Source organism: Nuphar pumila, chromosome 15 (assembly GCF_984573655.1).
Source record: "Nuphar pumila chromosome 15, dmNupPumi1.hap1.1, whole genome shotgun sequence".
NCBI classification, from domain to species: domain Eukaryota; kingdom Viridiplantae; phylum Streptophyta; class Magnoliopsida; order Nymphaeales; family Nymphaeaceae; genus Nuphar; species Nuphar pumila.
Window position 1 is genome coordinate 36,680,380 of NC_143263.1, and position 19,060 is coordinate 36,699,439.

Below are 19,060 nucleotides of genomic sequence, written 5' to 3' on the forward strand. Positions count from 1 at the left end.
AAACATTTTCCTTTTATTATCTTTTAGGACTCACCATTATTATGTTATACGATGGTGATTTCATTTTGATAACTGATTAATTTCACAAATCACATTATCTCATATAATGGCTGTAACATATTATTAAACATGTCGTTTGCATACAAAAGCCTATTACCATGACATAGAACTCATGGCCTTTGGTGAAAGAATATTTAATAATCTCAATACACTGTATACTTATGATCATAATCTGACAACTATGATTTGGCGATCTCGTTTGGAGAGAATTAGGCTTTGAAAGAGGAATGATTTTTTTTGAAGAAAAAAATTATTAAAGGTTAACAAAGAACAAGTTTTGAGGATGAGGTATCCTACAAACTGGGAAGATTACAAAAATGGTTACATGATTACATATTTGCCTAGTTTACCCCTAGGACATCAACGGCTGCTGCTTCTTCTTTCATTGCTTTGATGGTGATAAGAAAAGTCTCAACTCTTTTCACGCTTCTCTTTAGTTAGAGAACGAACACAAAGCGCTTACGTGACTTCTTTGCAAGCAACATGCGAATCATTCATGGCTGATTCTTACCCTCAAAGCTGGCAGTGTTTAGGTGAGGCATCCTTGTTACTTCTCAGGAACTCCATCTCAAGGATAACTTTGAAATCAGCCCTGGGTGCTACTGAAAATGAGGTCCTTTCAAACCAACTTTGGATTCAGAATGTTGCATTACGGATAACATTGTAGATGACTTTTGCTTCGTAGTTGACATCTTTCATATGATTCTCTTTCTTTTTTCAATGCAATCCTAAATGTTCTACTTCTTCACGAGAGATGAAGTTATGCATGACACCTATGTCTACTAAAGCCTTGGTGAGTCTCCCATTGAGTAGGAGTTCTAAGTACATCAGTTTCTTGCATATAAGTGTTTCCATGATAACTGTCACATTCACCTCGTTCATCATTTGCATTGCTCTAATAATCGACACCTTTGCAGGTTGACAAATTCCTTCATCCTGAACAATGTTCGTAGCTCGGGGCTCGCGGTTATCTCTATTCTCTTGACTGTGATTCTTGCTCAGATAGTCATTTTCCTAATAATCATCGTGACAATGATATATGTCACGACGATGATAGTTTTTTTCTCTTTAGTTGTTCATGTTTTGATTGTTGTTATTCTGACCATCTTGTCAACCATGATTCTGCTGGTTATCATTTTGTCGGTTCTTATTGCTAGCATTGTGCCCATTGTCGTTCATTTGGTTATCCCTTTGATTGTTGTTATTTCAGTCTTTCAAATTGTCGACCCTAAAATATCGTGTTGTGTCTATCGATCTCGATAACAATAAGTGATGTAGTGAGAGTTGGAGGGTTCTATCAATTGAGTTTCGTGGTGGCCCACCCCTGCAATCCATGCGTGAAGTGGAACAACCAGTCTGTATTGCCCATGTTCTCAATGTCTAGCATCATCGAGGTGAATGCCTTTACATAATAATGAGTTTACCATGTTTGCTTTAATGCTAGCAGCTTATTGCGGGCCATCCCTTTTTCATTCTTGGGCAAAAAGTAGTCGTGTAGTTCTCTCTTAAAATCCTCACATGAATCTACCACGACAAGCCCACATTGAACATCGCCTAAGCGGTGTCTCCACCAAAGGATAGCATCATCCACAAGGCACATTGTTACGATGCACAATATGTCAACGTCTTATTATACTCCGACAACATCAAGGTATTGCTCCATAAGGTAAAAAAATTCTTCAGATCTCTTGAGTTTTGAGTGTCCTTATACTTTGCAGGCTCGAGCAACTTGATATGCGACCTATCCATATGGGTCGCAGCTCCACCTGTTGGGACAATCCTCAACTATCGCTCCAACTGATTATTCTTTCATCTAACAACATTCATCTCTGTAGTTATGATGTTGAATCATTCTAGCCGATCATCAAACTTGGTGGCAAGACCATCCACCGACTCCCTGAATTTGGTAGAAATATTTTTCACAAAGTCCTCCATGCCCTCTACTGCAATCTTAATCTATTGATCAAGCATCACAAATGCAGTATTTGTATCGCTAACCAACTTCTCCATGTTGGTTATGGTCTCCGTCAGTTTGATGACATTGCTCACGAGAGCTGTCACACGATCATCAGACATGAACTCTTCCTCGAAAAAAACTTAACTACCCAAATGAATCATGTTTTGTTTATTCAACAACATTGTCAATCCCAACGTCGACAAGCAACTTGTCACGAAGGTCCTGCCACAATGCCTTAGGTTATCCAAACACTGAAAGGAGATCTTTCAAGCGCACAAGCAAACTTTCAACACACATGCAAGAGTGAAAGCAAAAGTATGCTCATGCACAAACACATAGAAAGAGCTGCCCTTTACCGTAGTATACGAGGATCTTAGGCCAAAGGTCATTTAGAAGTACTGGAGTGTCAAAGAGGTATACACATTATATGCAAAAAGTGAAAAATATGGTGGTCTAAAACAAGAGCAACCAAAGCCATTATTTTTTTTTTTGGATAATCCAATGGAAACCCCCCCTCCTCCCTTTTCAATCATTAACCACACATTGGCTAGCCTTTGATCGGGAAAACCCTTGAGGCCCCCCTTTCCACTGGAGAGTTCACCCAGCTTCGACCTTGTGGCATTCCGACTTGGTGACAACTAGATGAGAAGAGCCCTTGTATGCTAGAGCCATTATCTCTTATTAAAATGAGTTTCATTGGGCTTGCCTTTCGAGATTGAGAGAGAGAGAGAGTTGCTCTAGAATGCACGATTTATTGCATGTTTGATCCGAATAACAAACTCGAAAAAGTTCATCAGCCGAGTCACTCTTAGCTCAATTATGCTAAATCAAGCAAGTCTTGGATAAGCTAAGCAAAACATGGTTAACTTGTGGATGTCACCATGATGTTACAAGTTCTTATGGGTGGCGACCTTTCTGCAATGTTTAAGCTGGGCATACTTTCTGGTGGGCAGGGGGGACCTTAAGGTTTTTACCAAGCAGAAGTCTGCTAATATGCGGTCAATGATTGGGGAGGAGAAGCGGTTTTCCCTTGGATTATCCAAAAAAAAACTTGTAAAATCCTAGATTCCTCGAAGAATACCTCAAAATTCAGATAAAATTTAGAGAATTTGAATCTGAAAACTTGTTCATATGTTTTAGGATCTCTCTCTCTCTTATATTGTTGGTATTGGTTTGTCTTTAATTTTGACTCAAAGAATGCCATTTTTATGATCAAAAGCAAAACCACATAGTACACTGATGAAGAATTGCTAAATAAACCAATAGTGATACAAAAAAGGTTATTTCAAATCTATATAATATTGAGGCTTGAAAATACAATGAATTACAAGATCAACAATTAGAAATGGGAAACCTTTAAGATGAGAGTATCTTGTTTCTGATATTAAAACACTACCGATGGTTACCATTGATTTAAAGCTGAACTGGCACATACCAAAGTTCCCCTTCTAACTCTGAATAGTGTAAAGGGCACGTTTGGAAGTGCAAAAAACATCATAGAAACAAAATTGCCTATGAGAAGTTTTCATATGAAAAAAATTATCTTCTTTGTGTGACATGACATGACATGAGAATATCAGGATAAGAAACTGTTAGGGTGAGGCCTGCCCTCAATATTGAAAAATTTTAACAGGAAAAACTTCTCCATAAGATGGAGAAAGTTTTCCTGTCAAAAGTAGGCAAAGTAAAAAAATCCTTTAAAAGGTTTTCAATTGTTTGGGAGTAATGGAAGAGTTACCACTTTTCCTTTCCAACTTGCATTTTTCCGCTTCCAAACATATCCTAAATCTCATGTTGTCTCTTGAACCCTTTAAAATTTACTAATTTTTTTGAAAAAGCTCACTTAAGAATGTCAATTGATCGGGTTTGAGTAATATATCCAATTGAACATGAATCTTAGTTATTTTGAATAAGGTTATCTCTGATTGATAATTAATTTCACATTTGGTTTGCAGTTTTGCAATCAAATCCGAGTTCCGACTCTGAATCCGGAGATAAGTCTAACCAGTTGCACACAAAATGCATCCAATTAACTAATTGGGCTTGGATTTGGTATTTACCTTTTCACATTTGACTCCAAATCTAAATCTAGATTTGATTAGGAATATGTTTTTAATAAGGGAGTCTTATTGAAAAGTTCTAAATCTAGATTTTAGCTACAGTTGAAGGGCTTATAGGATGGAAAGGTAGATTAGTGATCAGACATGAGTACTTAGGGTGGTACTCGGGTCCCTAAAGTGCAACATGTGCCCTCTGGATTGCCTGTGTAAAACCCACGTAAAAAAAAAATATCGGACCCGAGCCGGGTCAGGACCCGACCCGGGCCCGTTATCGGCATGGTTTTAAAACCAGACACAGAGGGAGGATTTGTTTAAAAACAAATCCTCTCCCCTGTGCGTTGCACCTCACCCGCGCCACTCCACCCCTCGGTAGAATAAGGAAACCCCTTGAGGGTTTCCTCGTTTATCGCCCCTCCACGAACTCTTTAAGAGCATTGCGGGAAAGGAGGATCGATACACCGCCCTCCCCCTCCTCGTTCCCTACGGGCGACAGCCTCGCTGGCAGCTTCGACCGACACCTCCCCTTGCTCCTTCTTCTCTCGTCTGCCTGCCGACGCATCCTTCTGCTGGTCCGATCTCCGCCGCTGATGCAACCATCGCCGATGATCCTCTCCTCAGGTACGATGTCTCCTCCTTTCACCTCTCTCTCTGTCATCTCGCCGGAAGGCACGACAGGAGGCCGATGGCCCCTGTCGTGCCCTCTCTCTTCACCTCCCTCTTTTTCCCCCTTCTTAGGGGTTCACAGGGAGGCCGGCAGGCGGCGCACGACCCCTGCCGCACCCTGCATATCCATCTGAGGCCGACATGGGGCCCCTGTCTACTCCTTCTCTTCCCTGTGAGAGATCGGGCGACCGACAGGAGGTCGGTCGTCCTTCTGTCTCCCTGCCCCTCGTCTTTTAAAACCCAGCAGGGGCCGATGGCCCCTGCCATTTTCTTTCTCAAGCCCGACATGGGCCTTTGGACCTTGCCCTCCTCCTCTTTTAAAGACCAGCAGAGGCCGATGGCCCCTGCCTTTTTTCTCCATGAACGACAGGGGCCATTGCCCTCTGCCTCCTCTTTTGGAAGCCGCAGGGGGCCTTTGGCCCCTGCGCTCCCCTCCCTCTGCTCATTTTTTGGCTGGGGTCATCAGCCTCTGCCATTTCTTTTTATGGTAGGGGCCGATGGTCCCTGCCCTTTCTTTAAAGCCAGTAGGAGCCTTCGGCTCCTGCCCCTATCTTAGTCGTCTGGCAGGGGGCGATGGCCCCTGCCTTTCTTTAAATATCCGGCAGGGGCCGATGGCCCCTGCACCTGTTTCCTTTGGCGGCATGGGCCATTGGACCCTACCCCATTCCGTTTCAGGTCAGCAGGGACCGTTGATCCCTGCCTTGTTTTGCAGAGAAGCCGAAACCCCAGTCCTTTATTGTCGTTTTCCTTATTCATTTAAATACATACTAATAACGTACCTTTGCAACTTACGCAACAGGCTCCGTTCGTGCTCCGCGGCCCGACCCTTGTATTACCCTCACGCATAGGCGTACGCAGCTACACAACATTCCGAGGTAGGGTAAAGTCGCACAAAGGGCAATAAATGAACCTATTTAAGTTGAAATAATTAAGATGCTCATGCTAGATATGCTCAAAGTTATATTGCTTCTGCATTTCACATTATCTTGTTTGTATGCTCATGGGTCAAGGTACAATTTCATTCTTCGATCATTATTTTGCATAGTTGCTTATGAGTTTGAGGTGTGGTTTCGTACTTCTTGAAATACATATACCCTTGTTTGCTTTCATACATTTTTGCCTGCACGTTTCTTTTGAGTGATGTACTACTTCGTGTCTCGTGTATTACTTATGACTTTATGTGTTTGCCTATCTAAGTGGTCAAGGTATGGTTTTGGTACCTCGTGTGTTACTTATGTGATTTTCGCTCGATGTGCGGCATCACAAGTCGAGAGTTTCTTGTCGTCATGTTATAACCTGCATATGCTCACACTCATGGTAAATATGTACTTACATAAATATAGTCTTGTGCCTAACCTGATTTCAGTTATTTTCAAAACACTAGAAGTTGCGCTTGTGCGCTATAATTTTTTTAAAGAGGGTTTCCTTCTGCAAACCCAGTGCTCTTCAAAATGCACAGCTTTTGCAAAGTTAAGTTTTAAGTCCTGTCGGATTGCGAGGTCACATTTGGGCCCTCCCAAGTCCACACACTTGGGAGAGATGTTTTATAACCTTGATTCAAGTTGTGGCTCAATTTAAATAACCTCGATTGGGGGCAGGAGCCTATGATCGAGTGGGGTTCTATTGAAGGACCCATTCTTCATTTATTAAACTTAGTGTCGCGTGTTGTGCGAATCATGTCGATATTAATATAAATTTTGGATGCAAGATTGATAGTGATGTGCCTTGTGTGAATTGTGGCTTTTCAGGATGAATCGTGCCAAATGAGCATTCCTATATTCGTTTGATTGTTATGAAGTTGTGTGTTGGGTGTTCCTTTTGAGAAGCTCACGCACCTCCCTTTTTCAGTATAGCATACTTTTAGACATGCACAACATGTTAAGTACTTTGTTGATCGAACGAGAGATCCGAAACGACCTTGCATCATGAAATATGCAAAGTATTGTTGAAATGAATTCAAGACTTATCTTGGCAAACCGTGTTGTATTAATTCTTTTGCAGATAATATCTGTTGGGGTTTCTTTGGTGAAATCATACCCCTTTTATCGTAGTCGTACTTTTGACAAGTCCGTCCGTACTTTTTGACAAGTACGTCTTCTTACGTTGCGATGATTGGATGAGTAGGTTGTGGCAACCTTGATGAGTGCAAATAACAAAATGCTGAGATCACCTACATAAGTGATGATTTCCGCCTTCACCGGCAAGATACTCGAGTTGGGTCGAAAGACCAGAGTATGTAGAATGAGTCTTCAGTTAACTACCCCTGATGTACTCATTCGAACCGCTGACTCCTGTCAGGAGAGAGGACGAGAATGTACAAAAACTTCGATGGACAAGCCATTAATGGCAGTTACGAGCAAAAGACTCGGCTTCCCCAGTCATCGGAGTTAGGGGAAGGGGACTACCATAATTATCCTGGGTGGTAGCTCTCCATGTTCGGGATGCATCCATTGTTTATGCTGCTTTGGGGATTTCAATCTTGGTCACTGACCGTCCCCTTAGGTGCGGACTCAGTCAGCTATCCAGGTTATCTTAAAATACATAGCATAATAAACCCCCGGATCAGTCTAGGCTGTTTCTAGAGTCGTGCCTTGTGCGTACCCACTTGACCAGTTAATATCGAAACATAATTTAAATCCGATCACACACTTTGTTGAGTTATGCACGTATGAAAGCTATAGCATGCAACAGGTTTCAATACTTATGGAATTGTGTGTGTGGTTGATGTAGCATCGTATTTTGCTAGTTAAATTGCTTATGCAGTGCTTTGCTTATAATAATTAGCCTACTTGTGCCAGTGAAATGCTTGTATTAGTTTTAGCATTTTGCTCATGATAGTTGCTCCATGAATCTGTTGAACTTAAATTGCTATATGATTGCCTGTCTACTTGATATATTAAATTATTTTGCTTAACTATGTTCTATATCGTCCTGTATGTGCACCTACCAGTTTTTAGTGAAACTGACCCATTTTATGGGCAGATGATGTATAGGTGATACACTCTGCGATGGCACAATGGCGCGATGAGATCAAGATAGAGCTCTTTCCCTGACGTTTCGCTCCTGAGGACATGTTGGTAAATTTGGTATAAAGTGTATTTCAAAATTTCTTTTTTTATTAAACCTTGAGTTACTAAAACTGTTTTAGTAAACTTCTTCTTGGTTTCAACAAACAAATCCTAAATAATTGAAATTGCATTTTAAAACCCTTTGATTTCAATAGTTGTGCGGAATTCGGTAAAGGAAAGTTTACGCTTTAATGCGCTCAAGGTCCATTGACTTGTTGTTTTAAAAATATCATTTTCCGCTGAAGTACTATTTAGACTCTGTTAATTGTATGATTTCAAAGCTTTCTAAACTATTCTAAAAGTTACAAGTCCTGGATTTTTGGGGCGTTACAGCCTGCGCATCACAGATGATGTTAACAATGTTTTTAAGGAGTCATTAAACATGGGGAGCAGATTCAGTGATGGGTCGGTTACTTTGCAAAGTTACTCGAAGCAATCATTGATTACCACATCCCATACTTCCCCTATCCTTCCAAAGGAATGAATACCTTGCAAAGTACTTGGTCCGATCATTGGATCTTTCCTCCTAAACATGTTTGTGATTTTCAAAATCGCTAACATTTTTACAGTTTTTTAGAGAACAACTGAGTTTATGAGACTAGCGATTTCCATAAAAAAATTTTGTTTAGTGACTTGAAAAAAACATAAAAAGGATGAGATTGTGCAATGATGAAGAGACAAGAATTGTAATATCGCGTATTTTAGTACTTAGTCATTTTAGAATTTTGACAAAAATTTGGCTAAGTTTGAGAGAAAAACCATTGAGACTCAATTTTTAGACTGAAGTCTTTGGGTCTGGCATTGACCTAGGTCTCATCGACAAGGTCGAGGAGAGCCAGTCGAAGCGTGAGAAAGAGTTTTAATTTTGACCTTTAAATTCAAGCGAAATTTGAGTAAAATTTAGGTAATTTTTGAGCGAAATTCAGAATTTGATATTTGTATAATATATCATTGGATGCGTCTCAGAATTTTGAGCGCAACAGTGTTTTACTTTTCTCAATTCAGGTTTCGGTTAACCCGAAAATCACATTTTTAGTTTGTCGAAACAGATCCAGAGTTAGATCAGATTGGATCCAGGGCCTAAGATCCAAATTTTTATGGATTTGGGTTCTATTTAGGTCATGCGCAAATCTGAATTTGATCTAGGTCTTACTCAAAATTTTTTTTGGGTATGGGTTTGGATCTTGGATTTAGATCAAGATCCAAATCCAACCTCATTTTTTATAGCTTTAAATTGAATATAAAGCTTTATTTTGGGTTTAAATAAGGTTAGGGAGTCTTCTGGATTAATTTGGTTAATTTTAGAAGTTTTTAGATATTTTAAATTAATTATTAATTAATAAATAAATAATTAAATAATATTAATTCCAAATTTTGGTTTTAGGGAGGGGGGGGGGTGTCACCCCCTCTCCCACCCATTACTTAAGAGAGAGAGAGAGAGAGAGAGAGAGAGAGAGAGAGAGAGAGAGAGAGAGGAAAAAGAAGAGGAAGAGGGTTCTTCTTCTCCAACAACCCCTTCTCCACTGTCGTTTCCCATATTTTTCTTCAACTCTTGCAAGGTACGGGTCTCTTCTTTTGAAAATAAGTGAGAAATTGAATGCCAGTTTGATTTCGTGTAATCTCTTGGATGAAATCCATGGGAAACACGTTTTTATGGTTGATTTCTCAAAAACATATGGAGGATGATCCATGGATCTTCCTCCATGGCTGGATTCTTGTTTTTCTTGCATCTTTTTTCATGAGATTTTTTTTTCTGTACATGCTATGCCAATTTTTTTTTTACGTAGGAGTGATTTTTTAGAAACCGCTTTGATGAGTGTTGACTTTCATGGATGGATCTTGATATGGGTGGTTTACATACATGAAAATATAGGCTAAAATGATGTGGTATGCATAAATTTTGCAGAAAAATGTGTGTAATGATGTGCTTGCTGAAAACATTGAATATGTATGCATTATTGAATAAGCATACACAAGTGGCTTAGTGTTTCTGTTAGACTTATGAACGTGCATATGATTTGTTTTGGTTACAGTCATATGTAAATGTAATCATGTTTAACTCTGCATATTTAAGCCTTAAATCTGTAAACAAATGTATGTGCAACCTTTAGAATAATTACAGTGTGTTCATTATGAAACCTTGCATGATACATGTATAGTTGCTTCTGAAAAGAATTTTGTTTTCCAGATTAGGCTAGTGGGTTGTTTGTTTTAAATAGACTTATTTATTTTTGTTGGTGTGTGTTGGTCGTTGTTCAACCCTGATAGCACACACAGGCTCAGACTGGGGCCTGTGCATGAGCTGTCAGGCCCAACCGATAGGGTCGACTAGGCTGACTTAGCCAGCCCGGCTTAGTAGAGACCTGCCTGGCCCAGTCCGGCCCTTGAGCAGGACTGGGACATGCCTGACAAGGTCGGGCTTGGTTGTGTGCCAGACCCTAGGGATGGTAGTGGACCGGGGGAAAGTGGGGCCTCGCCTCACCTCGCCTTGCCCCGTTTGGACCGGGGATGAAACAAGGATGGAGGCGGGGATGAAGGTTAAAATCCATCCCCGTTCGCGGATGGAGGCGGGGATGGACTTACACTTTTCCCTGCTCCGCACCGTCTCCGCCTAGCCTCACCCCGCCCCATCCCTAGTCCTTCTAAAGGATGGCAATAGACTACAAGGAAACAGAGCCCCGCCCTGCCTCATCCCCGTTTGAACTGGGGATGGAGGACATGAAACAGAGATGAAGGTGGGGGTGGAGGTTAAAATTCATCCCCGTGCGGAGATGGAGGCGGGTATGGAGGTTCTAATCTTGAGACGGGGCGGGGGTGGAGACCCTGTCCCCCGCCCTCGCCCCGATTCATTGCCATCCCTACCTGACCCAACCACATGGGTCGGCTGGGTTACAGGTAAGAAAAAAAAATTTGTTTTAGATGTTTTGTGCCTAGGGCAGCTGGTCCTAGCCGACTGGGTCGGTTGGGCTGGAGCCGAGCTCCCGCCGACTAGCAGTCGGCTAGGTGTTGGATCATATTCAATTTTTTGTTTTTAAATAAAACAGAATATACTTTTATTTCATGTATTGTTGTAATGCATCTTATGTGTATGCGTACATCAAATGGACGAGTTTGGCATGTGCGTCATTGCTTGAATCTTTCCGTAAATGGTTAAAATGGGTATTGCATAAAAACATGTAAATTCAAGCCTACAATTGATATGGATATACACATCAAATGAAAATATGCAGTGTAATATATGATCTGAGATCTTTCATCGAAAGAATGAGCATCTTAGAGATTCGGTTTTGGGGGACCACGAGGATACAAAAACTCTGTGTACTTTACTTCTTACTCCTGTACTCGATGTTGAGCTTCTTTCTCCTGACCACGATTTTAAGGAGAGTTCGTCACTTTACTTGGGGGTGGTGTGTTCGACACAACTGTTATTTTGGTGTACCAAGAAAGTGGCACTTGTGAGCGTGGAGTGTCCCTGGTATCCCGACATTAGATATGGAAGTCTAATGGTCCGAAGGTGATTCGGTCGAGGGCTAAGTTGGGAACCCAGTAATAAAATATAACTTGTGTGCTAAGTTACCCTAGGAACCCTACTTAACCTCGGAAAATTGTACTCGTTTGGTGTATCCGCGGACAACAAAAATAAAAAAGAGAAACTTAAATTGTATGCATTTAATAGGGACATGCATATGGAAATGAAAACTTTAATGAAAAATAATAAAGTGTTCATGCATTACACATAAATCATGCATATTCCTGCTATGCATTAGAACGTGCATATTTTACCTGTTTTCTTAATTGTTACATGTTAGTGGATGCATGATGTTTAATTTCTAATGCATGTTAAATATCCTGCTTACTTAAATTGTGATTCCTGTTATTGATTAATGTTCTTTCATGCTTAATAAATGCTCTCTGTTGCATGAATGCTTAATTGAATTATGTAAATGTCATAATTGTATTCCTCTAAACTATTGCATGAAATCTTATCTGTGTTCTTTAGCTCACTTGTTTCATTAGAAGTACTTGTGCTTAGGATTTTAGTTCTGACACCCTACTTCTATGGTTTTTCGCAGCCGTAGGTGATCAGTGAAGCAGCTGACTTCTGGCGGTGTTACTGGTGTCACGCACTTGCTAGACAGATCACAAATGGACAACATGAATCTTCTTTTATTCTTTTTTCATTTCATTTAGTTATTATTGCACTCTGAGATTTTCATTTATGCAATTGTCTCGAGACTTATCACTTATTATTTCAATAAAGGTTTGGTTTGATATGGATGATAAATGTAAGCTCTATTGTGGTTGGTTGTTTTATCCAATTAGGAGTGAAATTGTAAAGGCCCCGGGTTTCTGGGAAGATTTCTGCAATGGTTTAAAAATAATTTATATTTTCAAGGGGCATGAGTTGAAGTTGTTACAAGTTTGGTATCAGAGTCACCACAAAATCTTACATTTTTATCATCTCTTTAGCATTAAGTTTTAAAATTTTGGTAAGTGAGCTCTGTCCTGAAGTGTCAGCAAGCCATGCCTCATACTCCAGAGCAGTCTCCTTCACTGGTAAGGCTATTTAATACTTTAATTAAGCATTGAATCTCTTATGCTTGTTTGTATTCGTGATTAATTCTCTTATATTGTACCTTAAAAATCTTGATGTAATTCTATGAAAGAATTTGTTCAAGATCAACCTCAAGGGGGTAGAATCGGTAATTGTCTAATTTTGTGCAAAAAATATGTGCATTGTAGATATCGTATTCACGCAGAGGTACTTCATCTTCCACTTGTTCTCCAGCAAACTAGCATGAGTAGAAGGATTTCATGATGGAAGCCATCAACACCCTGACCGAGACCATGACGGCTCAGGCTACACAAACAGCACAGGCGGTGCAAGCGGCACAAGCCATGCAGGCGGCCTAGGCTGCACAAACGGCCTAGGTTGTGCAGCTGCACAGGCGGCCGAGGCTACGCAGGCAGCTGCGGATGATCCGCCTGTTGAGGTTGTTCTAAACGCAAACTAAGTTTCCTTTGAGAGGTTCTTGAAGTTAGACCCGCCGACTTTTGTGGGCAAGGCCGACCTAGAGGTAGCAGAGAGCTGGGTCGAGGAGATAGAGCGAGCGTTCGACATCCTACCTATCTCCGAGGACAAGAAGACACTATTTGACATGTACCGTCTGAAGGGCGATGCCAAGAAGTGGTGAGACACCCTGCGAATGGTGAAGTTCTTTGACATAGACGTGATTCCCTGGGAGGTGTTTAGAGAAGAGTTTCTAGATGCATACTTTTCCTCTTACACCAAGGAGCAGATGCAACAGAAGTTCCTCGACTTGACTCAAGAGAACATTAGTCTGATGGACTATATCACTGAATTTCGAAGTCTTGAAAGGTACTTCCCGAACCTCTTCAAGAATGAGAAGGCAGTGACGATGAAGTATGTACGCGGGTTGAAGGATGAACTACGACTCGAGTGCTGATGAGTCAACCTACTACCTTGGCCGATGTGATCGAGTCAGCTACAGTCCTGACAGAGGACTGGGACAGTTCCAGGACCACATTTCAGAAGAGAGGTGAAAACAAAGGTGGTTCTTTGAGCAGAACGATGAAGAACCCACCTGCAGGCAGAAAGGTGTAAGGTGGCAAGAAACAGTGGACCAGTGATGGGCGACAGCAGGGCACACAACAGGGTCGACCCCAGCAGTAGAGGTAGAAGGGAAAGGCCCCGCCAGTGTGTCACAAGTACGACAAGAGCCATCCACTAGGCTTTTGCCTGATGTTCAAGGGGGTCTGCTATCAGTGCCAACAACAAGGGTACATCGCTCCATTCTGTCTGAACAAGCCAACGGCTCAGGGAGGACAACAGCAGCAGCCACTGCAGCAGCAACAACAGAAGCCTAAATAGCAATAAGGTCAGCGCAAGACCAATAGGCGAGTCTACACTGCTACAATAACTACTCAGGGAAATCATACTGACCTGATCAAAGGTATCTTTTTAGTCGTTGATCACTTTGCATGTGTGATGTTTGATTCGAGAACGACCCATAGTTTTATTTTTGCTTCATTTGCAAAATTGCTCGAACCAGTTCCTTTCAGTCTTGAAAAGGCTCTTGATGTGATGTCACCTATGGGTGCATCCTCTTCGTGCAAAAAGTATTTTCTGGCAGTTTGCATTGTGATCGAGGGGCATGAGTTGTCTGTCGACTTGGTCATACTAGATATGACATTTTATGATGTCATTCAAGGTATGGACTGGTTGTCCAAACATAATGTGACCCTCTAGTGTCGTGGCAAGAAAGTTATCTTGGAGCATCCCAATTTGTCCGCGTTTTCTTTTCATTTGACCGAAACGACAAGCAAGGTGAAGATTGTTTCTGCATTAAAGATCTTCAAATGCCACAAGCAAGGTTGTATGGTGTTCTTGCCTAGTGTGTCCGCGCAAGACAGTCAGGCAACACCCTTGGAGCAGTTAGACGTGGTCCGTGAGTTCTCGGATGTCTTTCCCAAGGATTTGTCGAGTTTGCCACCGCATCGAGAGATTGAGTTCTTGATCGAGTTAGTGCCTAGTACGATGCCAGTTTCTCGAGTTCCGTATTATATGGCACCTGCTGAGCTCGTGGAGCTGAAGAAGCAATTGCAGAAGCTTCTTGACAAAAGTTTTATCAAGCCGAGTGTATCCCCTTGGGGTGCGCCAGTACTCTTTGTCAAGAAGAAGGATAGTTTAATGTGACTTTGTATCGACTATCATATGCTAAACCAAATGATAGTGAAGAACAAGTACCCATTGCCTAGGATCGATGATTTGTTCGACCAACTGTGGAAGGCAAAGGTGTTCTTGAAGTTCAACCTTCATTATGGGTACCATCAGTTGAGAATCAAGATGGAGGATATTCCGAAGACAACATTCAGGTCCAGATATGAGCATTATGAGTTTCTAGTGATGTCCTTTGAACTCACCAATGCCCTGCAGTGTTTGTGGACCTGATGAATCAGGTTTTTGGTTTATGGTTGGATTCGTTTGTCATCGTGTTAATTGATGACATTCTTATCTACTCGAAGAGTGTGGAAGAGCACCGAGAGCATCTATGGATCGTATTACAAATACTGAGAGAACATCAACTTTATGCTAAGTTCTCAAAGTGCGAGTTTTGGATTGATAGGGTGATGCTTCTCGGTCACATGATATCTGAGAGGGGCGTAGAGGTTGATCCAACCAAAGTAGAGGTCGTTTTGTCGTGGGAGCAGCCGAAGACGGTGATTGACATCAGAAGTTTCTTGAGATTGGCAAGCTACTATCGTTGATTCATTCAAGACTTCTCGCATATAGCTGCCCCTATGACTTGATTATTATAGAAAGGAGTAAAGTTTTAGTGGTCACCTTGATGTGAGGATAGTTTCCAGGAGCTGAAGAAAAGGTTGACCACGACACCCATTTTGACATTGCCTTCTGGGATGGGTGGTTTCGTTGTGTATAGTGATGCTTTGAGGACCAGACTGGGTTGTGTCCTCATGTAACACAGAAAGATCATAGTGTATGCTTCTTGGCAGCTGAAGGTGCATGAGAAAAATTACCCCACACATGACTTGGAGTTGGCGGCAGTGGTCTTCACATTGAAGATTTGGTGCTACTACCTTTATGGGGAACAATTTGAGGTTATGTCCGATCACAAAAGTATCAAGTACATATTCACGCAACGTGATTTAAATTTGAGGCAACGTAGGTGGTTAGAGTTTCTGAAGGACTATGATTTCTTTATCGCTTACCACCCTAGTAAGGCGAATGTGGTGGCAGTTGCGCTTAGTAGAAAGACATCAGTCATAACAACTAGCTTGATTGGATGCAGTTGGGTTCTGGTTGAGAAGTTTGTCAGATGACAACCTTTTGCTAATGACTCCAGGTGTATCCTTTGTGCTGGGATGCAGGCGCGACCAGAGATCATAGATTGGATCGAGAAACTTTAATCAACCGATCCAGATTTTGAGAAGTTATGTGAGAGTTCCTAAAAGCCAGAGGCACAGTTTCGTCGAGAGGAGGACGAAACCATCATGTTTGAAGATAGATGCTGGGTTCCGAAGGCGTTGCAGGAGGAGCTGATGAGTGAAGCTCATAGGTCTAGATATTCCATTTACCCTGGTTCCACCAAGATGTTTAAAGATCTTCAGAGGACTTACTGGTGGAATGGGATGAAGCGGGACATTGCAGAGTTCGTATCCCGGTGTCTCACCTGTCAGCAGGTGAAGATCGAGCACCAAAGACCTGGTGGACTTCTGCAACCACTTGAGATCCCAGAGTAGAAATGGAATGACATCTCGATGGATTTTATCGTAGGGTTGCCTAAGACCCGAGGACAGTGAGATGCCATTTGGGTGATAGTAGATCGTTTGACGAAGAGTGTCCATTTTCTTTCGATCAGAATCAGTCAGAGTTTGGAGAGCTTAGCCGATCTCTATGTGGATGAGATTGTTAGATTTCATGGGGTACCGCGTTTGATAGTGTCAGATCAGGATTCACATTTCACGTCTCGATTTCGGCACCAACTTTAGAAGGCTTTAGGCACTATATTAAGGTTTAGTATTGCGTTCCACCCATAGACGAATGGGCAGACAGAGCGTATAATCTAAACGCTTGTGGATATGTTGAGAGTATGTGCTTTGAATTGGGCAGGTGATTGGGACAAACATGTAAAACTTGCAGAGTTTTCGTACAACAACAATTTTTATGCCAGTATTGGCATGGCTCCGTATGAAGCTCTGTATGACCGACCATGTAGACCCCCGGTATGCTGGGATGATGTTGGAGTGAGAGCAGTGGAGTCTCCAGAGATTATCCAGCATTATGCGAACCAGGTGCGTTTAATCTGGCAGAGATTGACTACAGCGCAGAGCAGGCAGAAGAGCTATGTCGATCAGCGGTGGATGAAGCTCAGTTTTAAGGTAGGTGATCATGTGTTTGTTCGAATCTCACCTACAAAGAGTGTCTTTAGGTTTGGAAAGAAGGGGAAGCTAAGTCCTCGATATGTCGGGCCCCTTTAAGGTTCTTGGTCGAGTAGGGGAGACCGTATATCGAGTAACACTTCCTCCTCAATTTTTGCAGATCCACAATGTATTCCATGTCTCGATATTGAGAAAGTATATACCTGACCCCTCACATGTGATTCACTACGAGATGATCGAGGTACAATGTGACTTGACAGAGGGAAGGCCAGTGAAGATTGTAGATCATCAAAAGAAGATGTTGCGTAATGGGACAATTTCATTCATGAAAGTGCGTTGACAACATCACGGGCTGGATGAGTGCACTTGAGAAGCTGAGGCAAATATGCGTCAATACTATCCACACTTATTTGGTACGTTTTAATTTCGAGGATGAAATTCTTTTAAGGAGGTAGGGATGTAATATCGCGTATTTTAGTACTTAGTCATTTTAGAATTTTGATGAAAATTTGGCTAAGTTTGAGAGAAAAATTGATGAGGCTCGATTTTTAGACTGAAGTCTTTGGGTCTGGGCTTGACCTAGGTCTCATCGACAAGGTTGAGGCGAGCCAGTCGATGCGTGAGAAAGAGTTTTAATTTCAATCTTTAAATTTAAGCAAATTTTGAGCGAAATTTGGGTTATTTTCTAGCGAAATTCGGAATTTGATATTCGTGTAATATATCATTGGATGCATCTCAGAATTCTTAACGCAACAATGTTTTACTTTTCTCAAATTGGGTTCTGATTGAGCCAAAAATTGTATTTTTCTGAAAATTAAGCAGTTTATCGAAACAAATCCAGAGTTAGATTGGATTGGATCCAAGGCCTAGGATCCAAATTTTTATGGATTTGGGTTCTATTTAGGTCCTACGTAAATCTGGATTTGATCAAGGTCTTACTCCAATTTTTGTTTTGGGTATGGGTTTGCATCTTGGATCCGGATTCAAATCTAAGTCGAACGTTTTTCTAGCTTTAAATTAAATATAAAGCTTTATTTTGGGTTTAAATAAGGTTAGGGAGCCTTCTGGGTTAATTTGGTTATTTTTGGAAGTTTTTAGATATTTGTAATTAATTAATAATTAATTAAATAATTAAATAATATTAATTCCGAATTTTGGTTTAGAGCTGAGTGGGACTCCTTAAAAGAGCCGTTATACTTAATTAAAGAGTGTTTTAAAAGTTTTAAAAAAGTTGGAAAAACTACCAAATGTGGAAAAGTCAACATTTGGTAAAGTTTCAAAAAATTAGGAAACAAAGAGGGCGAGATTTCCACTTTTTGGGAACTCTTATAGAGAAAGCTGGAGAAAAAGGGGGAGTGTCACCCCCTCTCCCACCCATTACTTAAAAGAGAGAGAGAGAGAGAGAGAGAGAGAGAGAGAGAGAGAGAGAGAGAGAGAGAGAGAGGAAGAGGGTTCTTTTTCTCCAACAACCCCTTCTCCACTGCCGTTTCCCATATTTTTCTTCAACTCTTGCAAGGTACGAGTCTCTTCTTTTGAAAATAAGTGAGAAATTGAATGCCAGTTTAATTTTGTGTAATCTCTTGGATGAAATCCATGGGAAACACGTTTTTATGGTTGATTTCTCAAAAACACATGGAGGATGATCCATGGATCTTCCTCCATGGCTGGATTCTTGTTTTTCTTGCATCTTTTTTCATGGGATTTTTTTTTCTGTACATGCTATGACAAATTTTTTTCGTCGTAGGAGTGCTTTTTTTGGAACCACTTTGATGAGTGTTGACTCCCATGGATGGATCTTGATATGGGTGGTTTACATACATGAAAATATAGGCTGGAATCATGTGGTATGCATAAATTTTTCAGAAAAAACATATGTAATGATGTGCTTGCTGAAAATATTGAATATGTATGCATTATGGAATAAGCATACACAAGTGGCTTAGTGTTTCTGTTAGACTTATGAACGTGTATATGATTTGTTTTGGTTACAATCATATGTGAATGTAACCATGTTTAACTCTGCATGTTTAAGCCTTAAATATGTAAACACATGTATGTGCAACCTTGCGAATAATTACAGTGTGTTCATTATGGAACCTTGCATGATACATGTATAGTTGCTTCTGAAAAAAAATTTGTTTTCCAGACTAGGCTAGTGGGTTGCTTGTTTTAAATAGACTTATTTATTTTTGTTGGTGTGTGTTGGTGGTTGTTCAACCCTAATAGCACACACAGGCTCGGATTGGGGCCTGTGCATGGGCTGTCAGGCCCAGCCGACAGGGTCAGCTGGGTTGACTCAGCCAACCCGACTTGGCAGAGACCTGCCTGGC